We start from the raw sequence: 16,566 nt of genomic DNA, 5'->3' as shown, positions 1-16,566 counted from the left end.
GAATTGTCATCTCAGAGCATTCTCACAAATTTCATTAATATTTAATGGCTTTGGAAAACTTGTGGTAAATTCAGAGTGGCATTGTCCATATATGGTTGATGTAACAGCATTTGACTAATCTGTATCCCTTAAAATTAAGACATAATAAAGAAATTATTTATCACTTACATTTCTTCTGTGCATCGAGGTTTTAGTGCATGTACTTAAAAAAATATAAATAATGTTTTAATTTACTGAGAAAATATGATATAACCAAATATATTAAATGAATGAACAATTTATAAATATCATAAAAACTTTCAGCAATGTGAAATTTTTTTTAAAAAGATGAAATAAATTTTTACAAATTTACTTTTAAAATACATTTTATATTTAAAGCAATAAGTCTTCAGATAACAAAAAAAATTGTGTAAGAGCTCAACATTCAACTATTTATAAAGATCATTTGTATATGACAGGTAATAATTGGAGCTTAAAAATACTAGAACTTCATTGGATTAGATAAATGAGAATGAAGGGAAGGGAGAGATGGGAATAGGAAAGACCACAGAATAATTTGGACATAATTTTCCTATGTTCTTATATGAATATACAACCACTATAACTCCACATTGTAAACCAAAAAAATGGGAAGTTATACTCCATGTATGTATAATATGTCAAAATATATTTTACTGTCATGTATACCTAGAAAGAACAAATTAAAAAATTTAAATACTAGAATGTTAGGGTCTGTAAACAAGTCAAGTTGGCGCCTGGCATTTTGCCAGAGGGAGTGGTTTGTGAAGTAATGCCAGAGAGCCATTAAGTGTGGAGATTCCTTATTGGTTGACTCTTGTATCTAGTTTACGTTAATTAAGATAAGCTGTGTGGAATGTATATATACCCCTCCTGTCTTACAATAAACGGCTCCCACTCCTGCTGTATCAATGTACACAAGTTGCTCGTCACCCCCCCCCCCATTAGTTTGGTGCAGCCGGACTGCGGCACTAGAATGCTAGAAATATGAAATGTTTAAGAATAAATTGATATGAATTATTAAACATTTTAAGAACTCAAAATTGTATCCTTGAGCCCACCTAAATAATTATACTATTTTTTAAAAAAGTTTACATTTAATATTCAGAATGTGTATATGCATATACATACACAATCACCTAACTGTAGATTACATAATTAGATTTAGACATAGAATTGTTTAAATACTGATCCTGTATGTTTTTTCCTTGAAATGCCATCTAATTGCACCTAATTGCATTTGATTTGATTTCTTAAGCAAATGTAATAATAGACAAATAATGTAGTATGTCAAGAACATACCAAGAGAAAGCAACCAACATTGTTGTAAATTAAAAAAATAATAATAACTTTATAGAAACTTTACCTATATCTCTGTGACCTTGGGCAAAATATTTAGTGATTCTTTTATTTGTAAGATTGGTGTAATAATAATTTTGATTCATCTTGTAGATTTATTTTCAAAAATTCACTGGTACAATAGTAAATAAAATTTAGTATTTTATATATATATATATATATATATATATATATATATATATAATAACATACTTTGTATTATCCATTACTACTAATTAAATTTTAAATAATATTTTTATTGATAATGTCCCCCATTATAATATTTTTTTCTATATGAATAACAGTAAGAAAGAGAAAGCTGCATACAAATGTGTGAGAATGAAAAAAAGAGAATGCTGAAAAATTATTTTATATTTTACTAAAATATTTATTTTCTTGTTCTGAAAATTTTAGAATTCAGGAATAACAAAATATTTTGATAGTTTAGTAATATTTTAGGTCCTCTGTCTTCAAAATCCTAAAGCACTTTTTTAATTAAAAAAAAAAAAAGTCCGCAAGAAAAAACCTTTCTGATGACAAAATTGAGTTCAATCTGGGCTTAAACCAAACACATTAAACATCTGTAAATAGAACCTCAGGAATGACAAATCTATCCCTACTCAGTCTCAGAATGGCTATGAGATCAGTGACAATAAATTTGAAGAGAACTAGTGTTCATTCTACTCTACTGATATAAGTTTTCTAAAAAAGTTTTGAAATTTTTCATCTTAAATTGTTCACAAACTTATCATTACCTAAAGCCATTGAAAAACTTGTATCAATTAAAAGAGAAGCATTTTCTAGCAATGATTGACTTAGTAAAAGTGCAGGTTGAACACGTTTTAAAATGTCAAGGATTGGGCACCAATAACTTTACTATTTTAGTTAAATTATTTCCCTTTTTAAATACAATAGTAGAAAAAAAAGAAAATTCAAAGAACTCAGAAGAGGAAAGGAAAACAAAATGTTTGTAAAATCTAGTGCAATTCAGAAATGTTTATATCTAATACAATCTCAGTTCTCAACAACTAAAAGAGAAAAGAAAGTTTACAAAGGTTATAAATGTCCCTTCTAAATTGTACAAGCATGTACATGAATTGTTAAGTATATATCTAAAATTAATGGATTAAGTTTTATAAATTCTATGTAATGATAGCAATAAATCTTTTCTAAGAGTGATAAGAACTCATCCATCTAAAACTTCTGGTTCTATGCAAATAAGACAATGCAAAAATATAGGGCCAGATGTAAATCATATTTATATAGTAAGTTAATTACTTAACATGCCTGTAATTCAGGTAAAAGATTAAGTCCAACTGCAGCTTCTAGTAGCTTTGTCCACAGGATGTTGAAGACAATATAAAAATGGATAAACAGATTTTTTATAGTTTTGTCTTTCTCAGAATTCAATAATTTTCTTTTGAATGATTACATAAGAGCATAAATTTATACATATTTATGAGGTTCCCCATCTTTTAAAAATATGTGTATATTGTGTAATGTTCAAATGAGTTTAAACATATCTAGGAGTGTTAACAATTTAATGTCATTGAAGAATTTAATTGAAAAATCAGAAATATTAATCTAGCATGGCAACTTCGAAGGTCTGAAGCAATGTTTATAATTCTATTACATGTATGATATTTAGACTGAGAGTGTGAACTGAGCCAACTTGATATTGGGTCTGTGAGGTCATCTAATAGGAAACAATCCACAGAACCATCAATCCATAGAATCAAACCACAGAAACAACCACATGAAAAAGCTAATAGGCTAAGAATTTCCTGACTTATAATTTTCTTTGTTCAGCTACTCCCACTGTGATCTATCAACTCCAATATCAGAAGGACCACTGGTATATTAATCTGTATAAATTCTCATCTTGTTCCTGTCCTTTCCATATCCACTTGAAAAGTTTGATTTATCATTTCAATAAAATACTAATGTGTGGCCTATATATATTCCCAATGCCCCCCACCTTTTTTGTACAAGGGATTGAATTCAGGGATGCTTAAACATTAAGCCACATCCCCAGCCCTTTTTAATATTTCATTTAGAGACAGGGTCTTGCTGAGTTGCTCAGGGTCTTGCTAAATTGCTGAAGCTGGATTTGAACTTGTGATTCCCCTGCCTCAGCTTCCCAAGCTGCTGGCATTACAGGATAAGCCACCATGCCTGGTTTCTGACATTCTTTTATTACTATATCTGACAAAAGACAACCCTTAATAGTCATAATTAATCTTCTAAAGAGGAGAGATGTATGACTAAGAAAAAACAAGAAAGACAGCTAGATATTGGTTTAAATTATGATCATTAACCTAGAATTCACCTTCCTCATTGCTTGCAAAGTATGCAGATGCTGAAGTAACTACCATTCTCTTTTCATTTCTATTTTAAACCAATCCACTCTCCACAAACTCAGCTTTACTAACTTCACTAATTCTTTTCCCAGATAACGACTGTGAACTGTATTTCACAGAATGAAATTAGAATGGTGTTATGTAGATTTTTCACTTTCCCAAACCTGCAAACAATCCCTCATTAATATTCCTGTTATTGGAATAGGTACAGCATGTTCATTTTTCTCCTTATTCCCCTCTCCATTTCCTCAGTGAATGTCTTTCCTTGGATGAAAACAATGTTGAGCCAGAACATCATCTGCAGCAGTAACTACAATATAGTGGTCAGTTTTTTGTTCCCTATTAATTCTCCAAGATATTACTCCCCAACTGTAGGATACAGCAAAGCTAGGGGTTTGGTGTGTCCTTGTTTTAAGGTATAGTTTTGCTTCTCCAGGTCTGATTTATCTGAGTGGCAGTGAGTGAAGAACTCTTGGAAGCATCTCATCCTGCAACCCCCAAGAGCAAGGAATTGCCTCTACTTTGATAGAACACTGCCTCACCCTCCAGATCCCTCAGTGATGCACTCCACGCACAGATTCTCAATATGAGGAAAATCTCCTTTGTAGGACTTAAAATGACTCTTGGGTATTTTTCCCTTCTGCAGCGACATCTTTACCCTTCCTTTTGTTATCATGTAATTATTTTTACAAACAGCTTTCCTTGGGTACTTCAACATTCTTAAACATATGGAAAACACTATCCCAAGGATTTGCTCCCTGTCTGGGAAAATAACAGCAGCCATTGTGATCTGCCCTGGTTGTTGAGGAGGCTCTTCTCTACATACCTGAGGCTAGGAAAAGAGCAACCACACTACTTACTTTGATTATATGGGAACTCTTCATCACTCTCTCAAAGAATACCTCAGCATAAACTTTTTCTATTATTTCCCATACTCTATAAAAAGTGTTTAAAAAAACACACACACACACAAAAAATATCTTGTTCTGACTAATGACTCAACAGCCTTAAATGCATTCTGACATTTTCATTTTAAATTCTACATTTGACTTTGGACAATACTTGGCTAGATGATATTCACTGCATTTTAGCATCATGGTAAAAATTTAAATAATAAACTTTTATCACATCTGTAAGCATCCCCCTCCCGCTATTTAGCCAATTTCAATTGAGATATCCTTCATCTTCCCTTCTTACTATTGAACTCCAGCAATATGCAAATACTGGTACAATTTATCACACAGTCTGTTTTCACAATCAATATTCTTCTTAACTGAGATATTCCCAAGAATAGACAGTGTTCATATTTGATTATTTCACAAAGGTTTTCTTTTGCTCCAAACTGACTCCAGGCACCCTTTTAATTATTGTCCCCTTTTTAACATAATTTCTCCTTTATTGTCACTGTGACCTATTTCTACCTAACAAGCAAGCCACATGTAGACTTAGGCTGGTTTTTGAAGCCACTATTCTGTTAAAGATTTCCTCTGATATTGCCAGTTTTATTTCTTTGTCATTAAATTCTTAACAATTTTTGGGCATCATTCAACCCTCTTCATCATTCCCTCTTTTTTGAAGCACACTTCTAACATCTCTTACATTCTCTATATAGAGTTCTGGTTTCTTCCACTTCACAGCTGTCCCCTCCCCAATGCCCTTTGTTATGTCCTCAAGATCAGATAAAATTTCTGCTGCATGTTAGCATCATATGGAAAGATTTGGATACAATGCTGCAGCCCAAGAATAACCCAAAGAGGAGTTACTTTAGTGGTTCTGTGTTTAGACCTGAATAACAGGATTTTTTACATTCCTTCTGGTTCTATTGATAATCATGGTCAAGAGCCATTGTCTCCAGCCGCCCCTTTGATTTTTCTCTTCTAGTTAATTTCATCTATCCTCTTGACTTCATTTACTCTATTCACACTAATTTTTTTTTTATATTTTAAATTTCTCTCTATACACCTTCTGAGTTTCATACTTGGCAAAACATTATGATGTTCCAAAACTTCAAGGCATCGATCTTGTTGCATTCCACATAGAGCTTATAGGATTGCCATGTCCCCCAAAAGATATCTAATATGCAATGTCTCAGCAAGTAGTATTTCTCCTGTTCCATAAATTAAAATCCTCCATTGATAGAAAATAAATACTACCATTTTTTATCCAATAAAATTGTTCAAATCCATACACATAATATCATTTTCACAACTATCATAGTCTTTGCTAACAGAGATCTCACACATATTTCTTCTCTGTATTACTGTTATTGTGTGCTAACTGAGTCTCCCGTAGTACTTCTCTCTGAGGTACCTGCAATGTCTTCCTCATGCTCTTCTGCAAGAAGAGACAGGGTCATGTCTATCACTCACAGGGAGTGAGTACATTATTTTCTGACACAGAAATAACATGGAATAAATGTATAAAGCTTTTAGAAAGTCAATGGACATAAATATGAAGGAAAGAAAGACATTTTAAAATACATATTACCCTTTAAGAAGAATAAATATTTTTAGGAATCATTTCTAAACTTCTTTACATTTTGTAGCATGTATCTAAAATCTTTCCCATCAATAAATATTTTTATCATCACATTAGAACTATGATGTCTATACTGTTATCATAATTCCCATTCATACCCTGGTAGGGTATGACTATGAACATACATATTGAGTAGGGAGGGAATGCAGGTATAAGCCCTGAGTTTTAGTGTTTGTCAACTTCTATGGCATAAGAACTCCCACCACAGATAATTTCAAGTCAACTATGTGTCATCATTGAACACAGTCCTGGGAGATGTGCCCTATAAGCTCAGATAATCTGTTCAACACCTCTTTCAGGTGTTCTAGGTTATGAGAAGGACAAGTCAAGTGGCATCTCTGACCCACAGAATGATTACTTTATTTGGTTTGTCCACTTGGTCTCATTTTACTACCTGAAATCAATTAAACTGAGGCAATTTTTTGTTAGTAAGCAAGCTTTTAAAATACAAATAACTCAAAATTAATACTTTCAGCCATATTGAAGCATGTACATTTCAATAATGTGTGACTTAGTGGGTTAGGCATAAACAGGAGGGTTTCTATTTTCAAAGTTTAAAGAGCACAGTCAGTGAAAATACGGAGAAAAAGATCATCAGGAGATTTAAAAATATTCAAAAGGGGATGGGGCTTTAAAGATAAAATTTATTTATTTCTACACTCTTTCTATGCCAGTAGTGCAAAAAAAGAAGGAAAACTGACTACATTTTTTTCTGGACTTCTGATTCTCCTTTCCTTTTTACAAAGTACCTCTATGCAAGTATAAGTTTTACATCTAATACTGCAGTTATAGTAACTACAGTTTCAATAAACATATCTATATTTCCCTACAAATCTAATTGTCCTTTATATTTTTTTCAAAAATTTGCATTGGAATTTCAACAGCCCATTTATATTACTTAATTATTATCAGAATAAAAATCTCTTTCACATTCTATAATATATATATATATATATATATATATACATATATATACATATATATACATAATATATATATATATACATAATATAATATATACATATATATACATATCTATATATTCAATACATATGAATTATATACTCACTATTCCTGTTACATGGTAATAAACATGATGTGGATCTTGGCAAGAGTTCACATCCTTTCAGGTGCATCAATAACTTTCCATTGTTTATTCATCTTAACAGAGTGCATTTAATATTCCCTTAAATCCTCCTTTAAATATGTAAATAGTTCTTTCAGTTGACTTTATCCCTATAATTTCTGATTAATCAAATAAGATATAGCACATTAAGAATTCTAACATATATTGTCAAATAACCTTATCAAAATATTCCACAAAAATAATACAAATTTTCTTATGATTTAGAAAAAAAATGAGCACCTTTAAACTAAGATCCTATCTGGGCATGGTGGCAGATGCCTGTAATCCCAGCAGTTGAGGAAGCTGAGGTAGGAGCATCACAAGTTCAAAGTCACGCTCAGGAAATTTAGGAGGCCCTAAGAAATTTAGCAAGACTCTGTCTCAATATAAAAATAAATAAATAAAAATGGCCAAGGACGTAGCTCAGTGGTTATTTGCCATTGGGTTCAATTCCTGGTACCAAAAATAAGTAAACTAACAAAATTTTAATAAATATTTAGACTTTCAAGACTGGGATTGTGGCTCAGTAGTAGAGCACTTGCCTTGAACCTGTGAGGCACTGGGTTTGATCCTCAGCACCACATAAAAACAAATAAAAATAAAGATCAATATAGATATAGATAGATATAGAAATACTTAAAACAAATAAATATTTAGACTTTCAAATTCAGCTGACCTCATCTATTTATTCAAAGGATTGGTTACTCATGAATTTCCTTTTGAGACTTTAATAAGATAATCTGGAAGAGATGAAGTTTTGTAATATTCTCTCTCATGGCAGAGTTTAGTTTCTTTTAGCCAAAACCAATTCGTTAACTGACAGTCCAACTAGCTGTCTCTTAATTTGATTTCTTAATGGCCATCATACCATCATGAATCATGTGCAAATGCACTGGCTTTTCTTTTTTTCTATTGCCTGTATTTGACTGTTGGACTTTCCCTGTTTAGTTGCCCGTGCCTTAATGTTTCACTAGCTATCACTACAAATCTCTTCAAGTATAAATATCTGACTATCATTTATTTTTTCAGGAATGGTTTCAATGCACTCTTTGATTTTTTTTCTCTCTCCCCCTTCTCTTTCTTCTTCCTTCTTTCCTTCCTTCCCTTTCTGTCTTTTCACTTCTAATTTTTTATAGTTCTATATATACAAACCTTTAAATAGGATGTCATGTTTTGCAGTGCTGTAAGTATTTCAGTATAGCTTTGGTTTCCCACTAACACTATTATAATAATATTATTTCAGGAATCAATGTCGATATCACTTCTTCCAACATTTCCATTGTTCTGTAATGATATGGATTCCCATCCAGTACATTTATATATATTGTGTTCATAAGTTTATCACTGTTTTTATTCCAAGTTGTGTGATTGTCAGTTACTTAAAAAATCTATACTTGGTGCTTGAGGGAAGAAATTTAAAAATTTATTCTCTTTATGCAGGTTCAAATAAAAAATTATATTATTTTTACATTATTCAATTACTTCAATTCATTACTTCAATAAAACTGCAGTTTTAATTATTTTTCTATTGAATGATATATTTTATTACATCTAATATTTGTTAATAAGATATATTTCTTACATATCAGAATTTTCTTTCCAAGGTTTTTACTATTAAACTTGGTTCTGTGTTGCTCTTATTAACAAAACAGTTTCAAAATCCAGTTTCTTTGTCTATATAGCTCCTAAGACCAATAATAAAGCAAAAATGAAGTAGAGAAATGTGAACCATATGGAGTTAAAGGTAGCTTTAGGATTCTTTCACAACTATGGTTAAAGACTGTCACTAATGTCAGAAATTTAAGTAATAAAGACTTGATCTGCTTTTTTTCATCTTCTCATAACTTCATTTTCTTTTCAAGATTTTTCATACTCTAATGATAAACAGAGCATGATTTCTTTAATTCAGTTATTTTTTATCTTTGTGTGAGAGTTCATGTATCACTTCTTTGCTTATATATCTTAGAAATATTTCTTTGTGGCTTTGATTTTGAAAACACTTTTTAAGAATTTTAAAGCCTTTTTCAATGGCCTTTTGCTTTCTCCCCTCCATCAAGCTCATCATATTAACACAAAAGTCATCTTCTTGCTGAAGTCATTTCTTCATTGGTCTTCCTCTTACTTAACTTCCTTTTTGAGTCCAGAAGATCCCCGTGTCCTTTCCACTCTGTTATTGAGATATCTCCAGGCTCTGCTTCACTTACTGTTTCTGTGGGCTTTCTCTACACTACTGTATACTTCAGTCCTTATCACATATAAAATCTATTTTATCTAAAAAGCAATACATTGCATTTTGTTTTATGTTACATTATTGCCCTTAATGTAATTTATGTTACATTATTGCCCTTCTGCAATAATGTAACATAAATACATAGTGTATACATATTACAACTTTGTAACATTTGTATTCAACTTACTCCAGGCTCAAAGGCTTTGATTAGCCATATTATGGGAGTGTTATTAGGTTTTGTTTGTTTATTTTTTTGTGTTTGGAGAATAAACAGGTCGCCTGCCCTTAGCCAGAATTTCCAGGCAAGATAGGAAGTGAGGTGTAAAAAATGCACTTGAGAGTAACAAGGAAGCTTGTGAAAGGAACTGAGTGATCCTCACCATATCCAGATGAGTAGTATAAGGCCTTCTCTGAACTCAAAGGCCAGGAGATATTCTATTTTAACACATATAACACATATTCTGAGACTGTGTGTATGCTTGTGTATATATAACCACATAAATATCTATGTGCGTATATGTTTATACTCTTGAATTGACCCCATTACTTAAGTAATTTGATTTCATAATATATACTTTAGATCAGCTTGTTAGATGGTTTAGCCACTTAAAATTTATGTAATAGAAATCATTAATATTTTTGTAGCTTACTTACAAATAAAGATCCTCTAGAGATATCCCTGATTGTAATAGATAGGAGCCATATAACTCTCATGCAAAACATTTTTAAAAGAAAATGCTTTCTCTTCATATGATTTCAGATAGAGTTCTTTTTGTAGGTATCAGGTTATTTCCACTTCTGATCCAGTATTGTTGGTTTCATTTGTGGACACTTTTCTGGGTTACTTGGAGGAACTTTTTGGGTAAACATAGGCATCAAAAATAAATTTCCACTCTAGAGAGAGAGTTAATTTAAAAATGAAGTTCCTGGATGAATCTCTTTTACTTTTTAAACAATATAGCATTGCAATTTTATTTCTGAAACTGAGTCATTATAAGAATTAAGTGAGAAGGAACATCCAAATCATTGTCACACAACAATTTCTATGTTGTGTGAAACATAGTAATTTATTAGTCAATACCATAGTCATCATCATCATTATCAGACTGAGAAAAGTTATAAAATCATGGGGCAATCAATTTTAAATCAACAGTAAAATGACAAACTATTTTCATAAGTTTTATACAAATACATTTGCCATTTATGGTTTCCCATCTTCTTTTATAGAAGAAAATGGATGCAAATGGGGGCTTAATAAGTCATACATGCATATGAATACACATTGCCATAATGCACTGTGATAAGTAAATTCTAAGAAATTATGTTGTGCATGTTTAAGCAATGGAAAAAGTATGTCAAATTCATCTGAAGCAAGATTTTTTATCATAACTGCTTAAGAGTCATGAGCAAATATAGCTAGTCTGGGGAATTCTCCTTTAAGTTATTTATGTAGGAAATACATGTTTCCTTGACATTAACATTCAAATAGATATCATTTCAGTTCATAATTTTATGTCACATTTGCTGTTTAATTGCTCCATATGAGAAATGTTTCTGCTAGATGAGCACTGGCCTCAAAAGAAATGGTTTTACTGTGTATAAATGTATTCTGTCTTTTTCTCTGACGAATGTAATTCAAAATGATGTTACACTAAAAAGGTTTTGACACAAAGACATGTAAAACTTCAGGCAGTTGGACTAATTTTTTATTCATGCAAAACATGAAAACATTCTTCCTTCAAATAATTCAACAATATCTCCCACTTATTATAATGCTAGACAGTGGTTCAAATGTGCATGTAATACAATCATAAAATAATTTGATCACAGTGATCTGCTAGGTAATTTTCTATTGCCCTCTTATTTTTCTCTTTATGAGTATAGGCAGTTTAATATATGTTATGATTGTTTTAGAAGTGCATTTAAAATAATATTGTTTTAGAGTGGCATATAAAGAAAACCATAGTTTTTATTTTTAATATCATGTTAAATTAGAAGAATTGTGAACTTCAGAGTTAAAAAACTTGTAACTTCAATTCATTGTTGATAACTGAGTATTTATCTCTCTAAGGGTCCATCTTCTTTATAGGCAAAGTGATAAATATTAATCTAAAAATGTTATTGTAAAAAAGAAGATAAGACAGTAATCATAAAGTTCATGGAATAGCTTATAAATGCTCTAACAGTTTCAATGCTCTGTTCTTTCACATACTTTCTTGTTTAATCACCCTTAAAAACACAAATTGAAACTTGAATAAATACCCAACAAGCCTATGGACCTATCCATATTCTTTTACGCCCTACATACGATCTAAAGTTATCTTTCTGTTTCAGTGGGATCTAAGCAGGAATTTGTGTCTCCTAACTATATGTAGCTTCTCTTGAATCAAGACTTTCACTGTGTATTTTCCAGGTCTATTATCCCTGCCCAAACTTCTACAAAATACTCTTCACCCATACCTGTAGGACATGACTTGCTGCCTGCTTCCCAGTCTTGGGGCCGCACATGTGGCTGGGATGGCGCCTGGCAATCAGCCAGTAGGTAGTGTGGTGGTGACAGAAAAAACAGACCACCTCCAGGATAGGTCCAGTACTCTTCCACCCTCGTGGATAGCTTATGCCTTCCCTTACAGAACATGGGAAGGGTGTATAAGTGAACTCACCCCACCCCTCTGACCTTTATCCTGATTGGCTCCTGAGCATTATATTAGCTGTGTGTACTTCCTCAATAAACAAGATCCTGCTTTGAAGGTCTCCCTAGCGTGTCTGATTGTCTTTCGGTGAGGGAGGGCAGGGTGTGTTTGCCTGGGTGGCGAAGGCCAATCAACCTTTGCCTTTCTTGGCTCATCCTGGTCAGGGCATGCTTTCCCCATGTCTCCCGCAGGTCAGGAGGAAACCAGGGGCTAAAACCCTGACACATACCCACTAATAGGACATCTTTCCACTGGTAGTGGTTTTGAATTTCTGACCTGGAAACACCACTATCACCCATATAAATAAGAATATCACATTTCCCAGAACGTATTTGCTACACTATAGATTCCACAGGCTTTATATACACAAAACCTGAATCTGAACCCATGTTTAATATTGCACATTTTACATGCAAACAGAAAAATCTCTCAATCCATACTGCTCAATAATCTATCACAGCTTGCCGAATTTAAAGCAGACATAAAAAAATAAAAAAAATAAAAAATAAAACAGAAAGAAAGGAATAAGAAAGAACTACAGGAAAAAAGAAAAGAAAAAACATGGATAGCTTTTAGAATTTGAACCATATTCTTTAATGAGATCATATAATAGGTAATCAAAGTAATTATTTGTTTCTCCTTTTAATGTTTTTTCTGTTTCCCTCAATAAAAAAGTAAGAAAAAATATTGCTTTAAGGAATTTTGTGTTATTGCTCATAACGTTATCTAGTAAACTTTGTTATATACTTTCCATGTTCTAAAGTTTGGTGTTATCTTTGAAACAAATTCATACATTTTTTTAAATTGACAGAAACTATGTATGTTTAGCATGAATCACATGGCATTTTTTAATATGTGTCCTGGTAGAATGGTTCAATTGACTAATCAACATATGCATTAAAGTATAATGATTTCTAAATGCCTTTCCAAACATTTGGCAATTAGACTTTCTGATTACTAAATAAAAATATATACCAATGAAGAAAATATAGGTTGAAACTATAAAGAAAAAAGTGACAAAGCATTCAAATATGAAAACATGTAGCCAAAGCAATAAAACATACAATTATTTAAATATTCTTAGTGCTACAGATTTTAGTAGATGAACTCCCTAATTGTCCTTCTGAAGTGGAAAAAGAAAAATCATTTTGGTTTTTAAACTCTCTAGACAAAAAAATTACCTGATGACTTAATCAAATTTCTTATAAAACTATGACTAAAACCATTCAGCATCAATATTCTAACTCTGAGGAACAGAGAAATAATTCCCCAAAATGCACTGGGAAGTGAATAGGTACTGATTGGTGTTAAATGTAATACTACTGTAACAGAAAACTAGATGAAATACAAGTGAGAAATACTCATTTTCAAAGGGAAACACAGAGTTATAGAGAGGATACAGGTGTGAACCATTCTATTATCAAAAGAAACTGTAGCAATTTTCACCTATTGCAAAACTAAAATGAAATAACTAGTCAGAACTAAAATAATAAAATATCATCAATATCATCCTATTCACAAAAGTATATGAAAATAGTTCCATGTGTATATTTACAAAAATGGAGTCACAGAATTATTATCTTAAATATATAATAAAAAATATGATGGTACATGTGTTATAAATAGGATGCCTTATATCAGATTATGTATATTTGTGTTACGTCTTAAGTTAATAATGTATCACGGTAAGATCCCACCCAAATAACTATAAATATTTTGTTTTAGTTAACATTGATTTAATAAGTCTGATTGTTCAATTATTAACTCTATTTTCTATTAAAATAATATGGGATGTGAAATACATTGAAATTATAAATTCTGAAGTCATGCAATTTTTATCTGTTGACTTATGTTCCCTGAAACCAAAAAAAATGTCTGGGAAATGATTTTAATTGCTAATGCATTATATAACATTGTAATTTAATAATTTCATATGGCTCTGCAAATTTTGAGTTAGGGTAAATTACATACTTTTGGGGAAGCGAATTGGATTGTCGTTGACGTCACTGAGGGTGATGTTGACTACTGTTGTTCCAGCCAGTCCTCCTAGTTGTCCTCCCATATCTTTGGCTTGAATGAGAACTTGGTATTGTTCTTTGACTTCTCTATCCATGTTTGCCAAAGCTGTTCTAATAATACCTTGAGGGGGAAATAGTAACAGAAGACAAACATCACAAATCCTGTACTTTCCATAATAAAATAGATTGCAACCACAATAAAATGATTCTATGTAGATTCACTAGCAAAGTTATGCCGGTGAGAAATCATGTGTTATTTAAAAACACCTTAAATGCTCAATACTTAAGATATAATTTAATTTCGGAAACAACCCTACAATGAGATATAGAGCAGCAGTGAGGAATTATTAAAAACTACCATATTAGTTCTAAAATGTAACTAAGAACATTAGGTTAAATTTTATTTATACAAATGTGTCTATTTCAAATAAGAATTTTTTAAAAAATTGGTAAACATAATCATGTGAAAAAATGTACGTGGTCAATTTGTGTTGAGTGTTCACTTTCTAATGATTACCATTTTCTTCTTCACTTTCATTTTCTAGGATAAATATGCCACTTAGTTTTTTATAATTCGTGAATAATCTCCTTTGCACATTATATTTTGTCTTTCACCATCTCCCTCAGTTACTTTAGCAATAGATTTTTCACTTAGGTATCATTAAGCTTTATAATTGCTGGGACTTCTGTCTCCTTTGTCACCAGGTCCTCCAGCACCTAGGACAGTGCCTGATATTTGGAAGGAACTCAACAGCTGGTTGACCAAATAAATGATTGTTCGAGTGAATTTATCCATAATTACATTTTTAGTCATAAATTTAATGGTTCATATGCATATTTATACATGATGTTCAGTTTCTACTTTTGTGTTCAAATTTAGAACTAATTTATATTTACACTTATTCAAAAGGAAGTAAGTAAAAGCTTCCAGCATTCTTTAAAAAAAAAACTGAATGCATTAACCTAATTCTTATTTTCAGTCAATGGTTTTAGGGTAAGATGGGACAGCCTTTGCCTTCAACCTGTGTGGCACTAATAGTGGTGTTTCATAATGGAACAAGTATGTATGACAAAGAGTGTCAACAGGAGCACATAGCATTGAAATCACAAACCAAATATACATCCTCATTTTATCTTTACTTTCTACTTACTATCCAACTACCAAATGCCATTTTGAAGCCAATTCAGATTTAACTGCAATCTGAAATTTTTTTTGACACTTGGAAGAAATAATTATAAAATGACAGCCTTCATTTTGCTAATGATGTTTTATTCAAGAATTGGTACTGACACCATTTTGATTCAATCTGTTTGTCTCCACCTTAAGCTCCTGATGCCTTATTTCCAACTAAATCTTACAACTAAGATTTTTCATCTCTAGTTTTTAATGTCTCTGTCCTGCCTACCTTAATCTGTGTGACTTCTTTCTGAGTTATGCTTTCTGCAAATTTTAGATAAATCCCTGAGTTTGATTCATATATTCATATGCTTACTGACTTGTTCTTCTATTCACTAAGGCCTAGCTTTGCACAATTTATTTTAAATATAATAATTACAAATATATATAAAATATTTTTATTTGTTTAATTCGTTTGTGTTTGAAAATCCTCAATATCAAATTAGAGAGAAAGAAAAGAGAGAGAAGGCAGGAAAGAGAGAAAAGGAGAGAGAATTTTGGACTTGTTTCTTTCTGCTTAGTGAAGTGTATAAAAAAAGCTATGTACTGAAATGAAGTTAGATCAAAACATTAAGATAGAATTGCAAAGGGGGTAGATACATATAACTCACTTTCAGAATATCTGTTTTTTCCTGTGATCTTTTTTCCCCCTGTGATTTTTAATTTTGTCAAGTTGTCCCCATGGCATCTGCCACCCTGCCCTCTTCATCTGCCCTGGGTATGATAGGTGACCTGCCTTCTGTTCCTTGCCCTCTTTTGGTACCATGCTGCCTAACTAACTATAAGGTAGTACATTAAAATTTCGGAAGAGCAAGAATATATGTGATGATGAGAATGATGCTCTTTCCGCCATCACTTACATTCAAGAAACCACGGTTCCACAAAAATAAAATGCAACATTTGCACATTTTTGTAACTTGTACAAATCTGGGGAATCGGGAAGACTATAATATTGAACATGAAAAGAGAATTTTTCATTACATCACTTTTTAAAATGCTGAAAATTTCTCTTTCAGGAAATTATTCCTCTTATGGCCACTTGTGTATCAATCAATTAAAATATAAAAA

The 16,566-nt window shown here is 31.7% G+C and overlaps 1 pseudogene; it reads right to left on the bottom strand.

Annotated features, from left to right (window-relative positions):
- LOC143386209 (cadherin-12-like) overlaps positions 1 to 14,431 on the bottom strand; it is a 79,085-nt pseudogene extending 64,654 nt beyond the window's left edge.
- Between the last annotated feature and the right edge of the window lie 2,135 nt (positions 14,432 to 16,566).

This window comes from Callospermophilus lateralis, unplaced genomic scaffold, assembly GCF_048772815.1.
Source record: "Callospermophilus lateralis isolate mCalLat2 unplaced genomic scaffold, mCalLat2.hap1 Scaffold_286, whole genome shotgun sequence".
Classification (NCBI taxonomy): domain Eukaryota; kingdom Metazoa; phylum Chordata; class Mammalia; order Rodentia; family Sciuridae; genus Callospermophilus; species Callospermophilus lateralis.
The sequence above is the reverse complement of the archived record's forward strand: the minus strand, read 5'-3'. Positions and strand labels throughout refer to the sequence as shown.